We start from the raw sequence: 7,500 nt of genomic DNA, 5'->3' as shown, positions 1-7,500 counted from the left end.
ATATTACAATCAAATCCAGACTTTCTCCCTTTGAATTACCCAAACATCGGGAACATTTTCAGGGTACTCTCAGATAAAAATGGAAGAGACTACATTCCATTGAGTAGTTGACACATGGTGAAGTGTAGAGCTTATGTATTATTGCTTTATTTTTAACTCAGGTTTTACTGGAACTTCTGGTGTCTTGCATCTGTTCTTTTCAACTCTTTGATACTTTTCTTATCATTCTGGCCGTGCCAAGGAAGCAATCCGACTCAGCACTCTATTCCGATTCACCTTTTATTCCTCTTGATGTTCTGTGAATGCTGTAAAGGCCGTACCACATGGCATAGATATCATGCAACCAAGTTCCACCAAACTGGTTTTTGGGTGTGTCTTCAGTGGGAGTGACACCATACCAGCCACGTCTTTGAACAGGGATTTAGGCTTAGCTACATGAAGCTGCTGGGTTTGTGCTGAAATGCTGGTTGGAGAGGTTTGCTACTGAAAGACCACGTGTTGCAGGAGAATTTGGCTCCTTGCCATACCTCCAGAAAACACCTCAACTGATTGTCGGAGAAATTCTACGACCACATTGATCCGTGTGGCCTTCTAATTCTCCCAGTTGTAATCCCAGCGATTACTATGCGTGGGGCGCGGGTGAGAGCGATATCAAGTGCTCTGTATGAAACACCAAGGCCGAGCTGATGGCCAAGATCCAAGGTGTGTTCGAAGCAACGCTTGTATCATGTTCCAGAGCCGTCTCGAGGCCGTAGTGGAAGCTGAGGGTGGTTATCATGAGTAAACTGTTATCTCCCAACTATAATCTAGATCTGTGGTTCTCAACCGCGATCCATATGACCCATCAGGGTCCATATAAGATTTTTGGGGTACACGCAACAATATAGTAAATTGGGGACTCACAATAGTATTTCAAGGGTCCCCGAAAAGAGTTTGCTTGAGATGTGTTTATTGCAAGAAACATCTTGTTTTCTTTCTGTGATGTTTCACATGGTTCTACCTACATAAGCTAATGTGTGTGAAACAAAATACAAATTTTGAAAGAAGTTTCTATAAAACTAGTTTTTAAACAATAAATGGCTATGGGGCGTCCACCAGAATAAAATTGGAATCAAAGGGGTTCATAGATGAAAATGGCTGAGAACCCCTGATCGAGATAGTGTTTAATGATTTTTTTTTTAATACTTTTATTTTTGGGTGGGATATTGTGTTTATTTTCCTTTTATGCAAACTGTCAAATTTAGTCCGAACACGCGGCACAATTACTCTGATAAATCTGCTAGAGACATTTATAACTGTCATTTCGTCTTATATATCTCAGCTACAAATCGTTGTTGGTTTTCAATTACAGTACACATCAACACACATGGATTTGGTAACATATATATCCCTGTGAACGAAATAGAGGAAATAGTAGATGAAGTTAATTGATTAAAAAAAAAAAAAACCCTGCCAATATCGCTTCATCAACGTCCCATACAACAGTGACCTCATTTATCCCATCACTGTAGATTCAGTCTGAACACTGCATTGTGACTTCGCAAATTATTGCGCCGCAGGCGTGTATTTTAAATTATGCACGTCTCAAGGAGCGAAATATAATCCTGTCACACCTTCCAATAGCTAGATTGGCAGCGAAAAATATATATTAAGAAACAATTTTATATCTCCACGATCATTAAACGATATTGGTTTCTAAATAATACTGGACTATTTGATTAAATTTTATCATAAAAGAAACAAAACGTCCACAGGGGCAGTACTTGATAGATTTTAGTCTACTTCGTTATAAGTACATATGCTTATATAGATGTATGTATGTATGTATGTATGTATGTATGCATGTATGTGTGCAAATATATACACAAACACATGTATATACGTATAAATGCACAGACACATGTATATATATATATATATATATATATATATATATATATATATATATAGAGAGAGAGAGAGAGAGAGAGAGAGAGATACCCCATACATAATATATACGTATACACCTATAAATCTCCACATATGTAAACTGAATTTTTGTGATAAAATAATTTTATATTGGAAGAATCTCTCTCCATCAATATATCTAGGTACACATGCATAGTATATACATGTATAAATGCATATAAACACATACCTATCTACAAACAAACACACAATCACACTCATATGAATGTGCGTGCGTATGTGTACAAGTATATGTATGTATATAAGCATATATGTGTGTGTATAGGTAGATAAATAGATAGATACGTTCATACTTACTTACCTACCTACCTACCTACTTACCTAGAAACTGACCTTCCTAAATACATACATACATACATACACACATGCTTATATCTGTATAAGTACCCAATGGCGAAATATAAATCAATAAATATAAGAACACATTTTGAAAATTAAGAAATCATAGGATTATATTTTTGGAAGTGATAATCCATATTTTACGAATGAAAATAAAGTCCGGTACAAAAAAGAAAAGAAAACAAAAACAAAAACAAAAAAAAAACGATGCATTTCTTACTAAATACTCATATGGCAGTGCATCTCCATTTAATGCCATGCCATTATTAATTTTCAAAACAGATACAAGTTTAGCTATTTTTCGACATAATAATCCTTTCTAGTAAAGGTGCAAGGTCTGAAATTTTGGGGGAGGAGACTAGACGATTACATCGCTGCCAGTGTTGAACTTGTATTTATTTTATCGACCCCGAAAGGGTGAACGGTAAAGTCAACCTCGAAGGAATTTGAATTCAGAACGAAGCGGCAGACGAAATACTGCTAAGCATTCCGCCCGGCGTGCTAACAGTATACCAGTTCACCGCTTTGTTTTCTGGGGTGGTCGTGGTGGCATAATAATAGATTATCAAAACAACGAAAGTATTTGATTATTAATCACTTCATCCGTCACGGAGGACAAAGTTGATTCTCATGGCATTTGAGTCCATAACGTATTTGGTTTGTGTTCAACTCTGTTGAAGTACAGAACCAAACATGTTGCTATACATAATCTTAGACATATCTATCAATAGTAACGGTGCGTGGCTTAGTGGTTTGGGTAATCGGCTCACGATCGTGGGTTCGATTCCTGGCGCTGCGTTGTATCCTTGAGCAAGACATTTTATTTTACTTTGCTCCATTCCAAAAGTAATTTGTACCTTTATTTGAAAAGGTGAGCGCTGTCACATACTGTTTCACGCCGAATCTCCCTGAGAACTTTGCTAAGGGTAGGTGTGACTGGTGTGTTCAGACATGTACACGTTAATTTCACGAGCAGGCGGTTCTGTTCATCGGATGAACTGTAACTCTCATCGTCGTAACCGGCGGAGTATCAGTTATATCTGTACTGCGGACAAAACTGCTGTGTAGCACAAATACACGGTTACAAATTTGGGAACCTGGATCTATAAGATATAGTGTTGATAAGCTAAGCAGACCGAAACATCGAAGTCTATATCAACATTATTCTTGTACCTTCGTTCGTCCGTTCGTTATTTCCTTCCTATCCTTTGATTATGTAGTCGTTTGAGACAGACGTTGACGATGTTACATCCAGATTTCGACACTTCTCTTGGTCTTCTGCTGCCCATTGCGGGTCGGCAAAACTGAAGTCCTTCCCACTTTGATGTTAACCCGAATGACAACCGACCCCGTATGAGCTTTGATCTGGTTGCCATCATTATGAGCGCATCATGAGCATGTTATTTTGGCGGTGTTCATTCCTTTCCAAGGTCTTCTTCACAATCGTGAGACATTCTTTTGCACCGAACACTAGGCTGTTGACCTGAGCAGGTTCCTTCATCCTAGCTAGTGACTCTTTAGGAAGTGTTTCCCCGAATCCTTCCACTTCTGGTACAGTGTTAGCACCACACACTCATTTGGTTCGGCCCACCAGCTGAAATCGGGTTCCAGGATCTGCTAATGAGAGCCATAAGCGAGAGATTAGGAGATGAATGATGACCGGTGATGCCAGTCCACCAGATACTCCCTGGCAAGATGCAGCTGCCAGACACTAAAAGGTAGTGCCTCTATTCAGAGCAAACTTGCACCCTATTATTGTTTTTTAAAGAACGTTAAATTTGTAGTCTACAAAACGTATTGAATCATCTTTCAGTTTTCAAATTGTTTTCGTTATAACTCGACGTAAAACAAACTTTAATAAAGTATATACATATTTTAAATTATATGTGTTTATGGGTGTTTGAAAGACGAGAGAACTCAACACTAGCTTGGCTGTGTTTAAGTAGCTTGGCTGTGTTTAATATAGTATAATAAGGAAATGCTATGAACCGTTTAGTGTAATTACGGCATAATAATGGAATTTCTTTCTTTAGGCACATAAAAAAACCCTGCATCGCTCGTTGAAAAGAAACGGAAGTTATTAGAAAAGAAAGTTTATTAAGAATGTATTGCACCAATAACTTCGATTTTTGTTCAACAAATGACGTAAGTTGCTTTTGTGCGTGAATGTGTGTATTACGTCATTATGATGTAATTACATTTAGTTATTCATAACAATGTCTGTCGTATCATTGTATATTCTCTCTCTCTCTCTCTGTATACATACATGTACATACATACATGCATACATACATGCATACATGCATGCATACACACACACACACACTCATACACGTACACACACACACGCACACACACACACGCACACACAAAAACAAGCACATACGTTATTAGCAACAAAAGTAGCATTTACTGAGAAGAGCATTCTATATATCTTATGCAAGGTGGATATACGGTATTCGCCTTGCGAAAGCATCTGGTATTTGCATGCAATGCTAAAGTGCACAGAAATGTATTAGTAAAAGACGAAAAGTGTCCAATAAATTGCTAAATCCGGATTTCTGCATCTTTGTGCATCATCGGCAGCAAGGATTCACTATCAGCTGGATGTTTGGATAAATTTTACTTCTACTGGTACAGAAAAAAGTGATCAACATATCACTGGCGTTGTAAGTTAAATTTGTCTAAGCATAGGGTTGATAAGAGACACTTGCTACTGATGACACGCAAGGATGCAGAAATCCGGATTTAGTAAGTTCACTGTTTCTGCTTTACGCTTTTCACCTGAAACCGATATATTCCAGTATAGAGCTGCACATCTATACAAGATACTTTGTCAGGGCGAACACCGTAGTGATGTGGCACCTTTGCACTATATTCACGTCAATAGGATATATAGGATGCTATTCTGAAACTATACTCTTCCTTCGTTGAATACGAATTTTCATCTAACCTTCCTCCTATTTGCGATACCACTAGCTTGTTAATTAACATTTTCTCTATCAGAGGAAGGGAAATGTGTCTAACCATGCGTTTAATAGTAGATACCTGCTACTAATGACCTGCAAGATACAGAAATTCAGCTTTGGCAATTCTGCCACCCCTGTCAGACGTTATTCGTCTGCAACTGTTGCACTTCTGTGCTTTTTGCACTATACGGCTAAACGTGATACTTTCACAAGACGAATATTGCAATTTTGTGGCTTTCTGAAGTATATCCACGTTAAGTAGGATATATTTGTATATACATGTGTGTGTATGTGTATGTGTGTGCGCGTGAGTACGTGTGCAGTGTGTACAACACATCCTGAACAGAATCATTCGTAACGTCAAGAACAACTATTATGTTACACAATAAACCGGGCTGTGTGTCGTGTTCTTGAGAAAGACACTTTATTTCACGCTGCTCCCGTTCACTGATCTATAGAAATGAATTGCGGCTTCACTGGTGCCAAGGTGTATCAGCCTTTGCCTTTCCTTTGATTAACAACGGTGGCGTGGAGAGGGGATGCTGGTATGCATGGGCGAATGCTAGTCTTCCATAAACAAAGTTGCCCTTCACTGGTGCCAAGCCATATTGTCCTTTACCTTTCCTTTGAATAACACCGGTGGCATGGAGAGGGAAGCTAGTATGTATGGGCGACTTCTGGTCTTCCATAAACAACCTTGCCCGGACTTGTGCCTCGAAAGGGAACTTTCTTGGTGCAATCCCATGGTCATTCATAACCGAAGGGTGTCTTTACCCTCTTTATCTTTTATATCTCAAACAACAGAGGCAATTTATTCAATAGTTATCTCTCAGAAATCACCATCGATGACTCTAACGTCAGTATGCACTCCAGAAGTCCCTTTAAAGAATCGCACCTTCTTTCGCCCTCAGCATGGGAGAATTTCATTCAAATGTAGTAAGCGAGCAGAGCGGTCTATTCCAATTTAACCAAGTGCATCCAAAATTCTTCCATGTCAAATGAGCCATTTACTAACACACGGTTTTTTTATTCTCAAAACTAGGAACCGCAGCACCACAGCAGATCTCAGAAAAAAAAACACTCTTCAGTACCTTAACAAGCATAGTTAAGTATCATAATCCACCCACACAAACCTCACATTTTCTTGAGAAAAAATTATCCTGTTCAACGGTTTCACAGGGATTAATTTGGATTTTTTGGTATAATGTACGTGTATAAAGTGCATCCATTGAGACCTGCTAAAAGGCGTATGAAAGCACGTCATCATTTACTGCCATTTCCTCCTGATGATGACGCTGATAAGAATGTGAGACATTAATAGATTAGATAATTTAGAAACGCTGTTGTTCAAGACTACATATAAAAGACTAATGGGGAAATATCCAAGATTCCTGATAATAAAAAATAAAATGTACCATAGTCGTGCTTTTTATGTATAAACTATATAACACACACACATGTGTGCATGTTTCTATGTATATATGTATTTATGTATGTATGTATGTATGTATGTATGTATGTATGTATGTATACATACATGCAAGTATGTACGTACGTATGTATGTATGTATGTATGTATGTATGTATGTATGTATGTATGCATGTATGGTATATTTATATATACAAGTATATATTTATATATATTGCATTCATAATATTATGGACGAATAAAGAACGGTGAGAAATATTCAATATCTACGGAAAAAAAAAGAAATCGTGTATGTATAACAGAATGTCCTTCAAGAGTAAGTTTGATAAAATTTGTTGTGGTCTTACTGTGGCACTCCGTCGGTTATGACGACGAGGGTTTCAGATGATCCGATCAACAGAACAGCCTGCTCGTTAAATTAACGTGCAAGTGGCTGAGCACTCCACAGACACGTGTACCCTTAACGTAGTTCTCGGGGAGATTCAGCCTGACAGAGTGTGACAAGGCTAGCCCTTTGAAATACAGGTACAACAGAAACAGGAAGAAAAAGTGAGAGAAGCAGGGTTCGCCACCACCCCTTGCCAAAGCCTCGTGCAGCTTTAGGTGTTTTCGCTTAATAAACACTCACAACTCCTGGTCTGGGAATCGAAACCACGATTGTATATGACTAACTCCTCCTGGTCATATGCAACAGTGTTGAACGCACTACAATTATTTCTGCTGCTGCTACTATTAACACTACTACAACTAATATTACTGCTGTTGCTATTGCCAATGACGATAATGTTGATGATG

General features: G+C 38.3%; 1 pseudogene across 1 annotated transcript in view; it reads left to right on the top strand.

Annotated features, from left to right (window-relative positions):
* The window catches only part of LOC149133776 (E3 ubiquitin-protein ligase RNF126-like), an 8,873-nt pseudogene extending 2,199 nt beyond the window's left edge, over positions 1-6,674 (top strand). The window contains exons 4-5 of the transcript XR_016243272.1: positions 4,341-4,452; positions 6,319-6,674. The product of XR_016243272.1 is annotated as an E3 ubiquitin-protein ligase RNF126-like (transcript). The remainder of the gene's footprint in view (positions 1-4,340; positions 4,453-6,318) is intronic.
* Positions 6,675-7,500: the final 826 nt, after the last annotated feature.

Source organism: Octopus bimaculoides, chromosome 10, assembly GCF_046866305.1.
Source record: "Octopus bimaculoides isolate indiv1 chromosome 10, ASM4686630v1, whole genome shotgun sequence".
NCBI classification, from domain to species: domain Eukaryota; kingdom Metazoa; phylum Mollusca; class Cephalopoda; order Octopoda; family Octopodidae; genus Octopus; species Octopus bimaculoides.
Note: the sequence above shows the minus strand (reverse complement) of the source record. Positions and strands in the feature narration are given on the sequence as shown.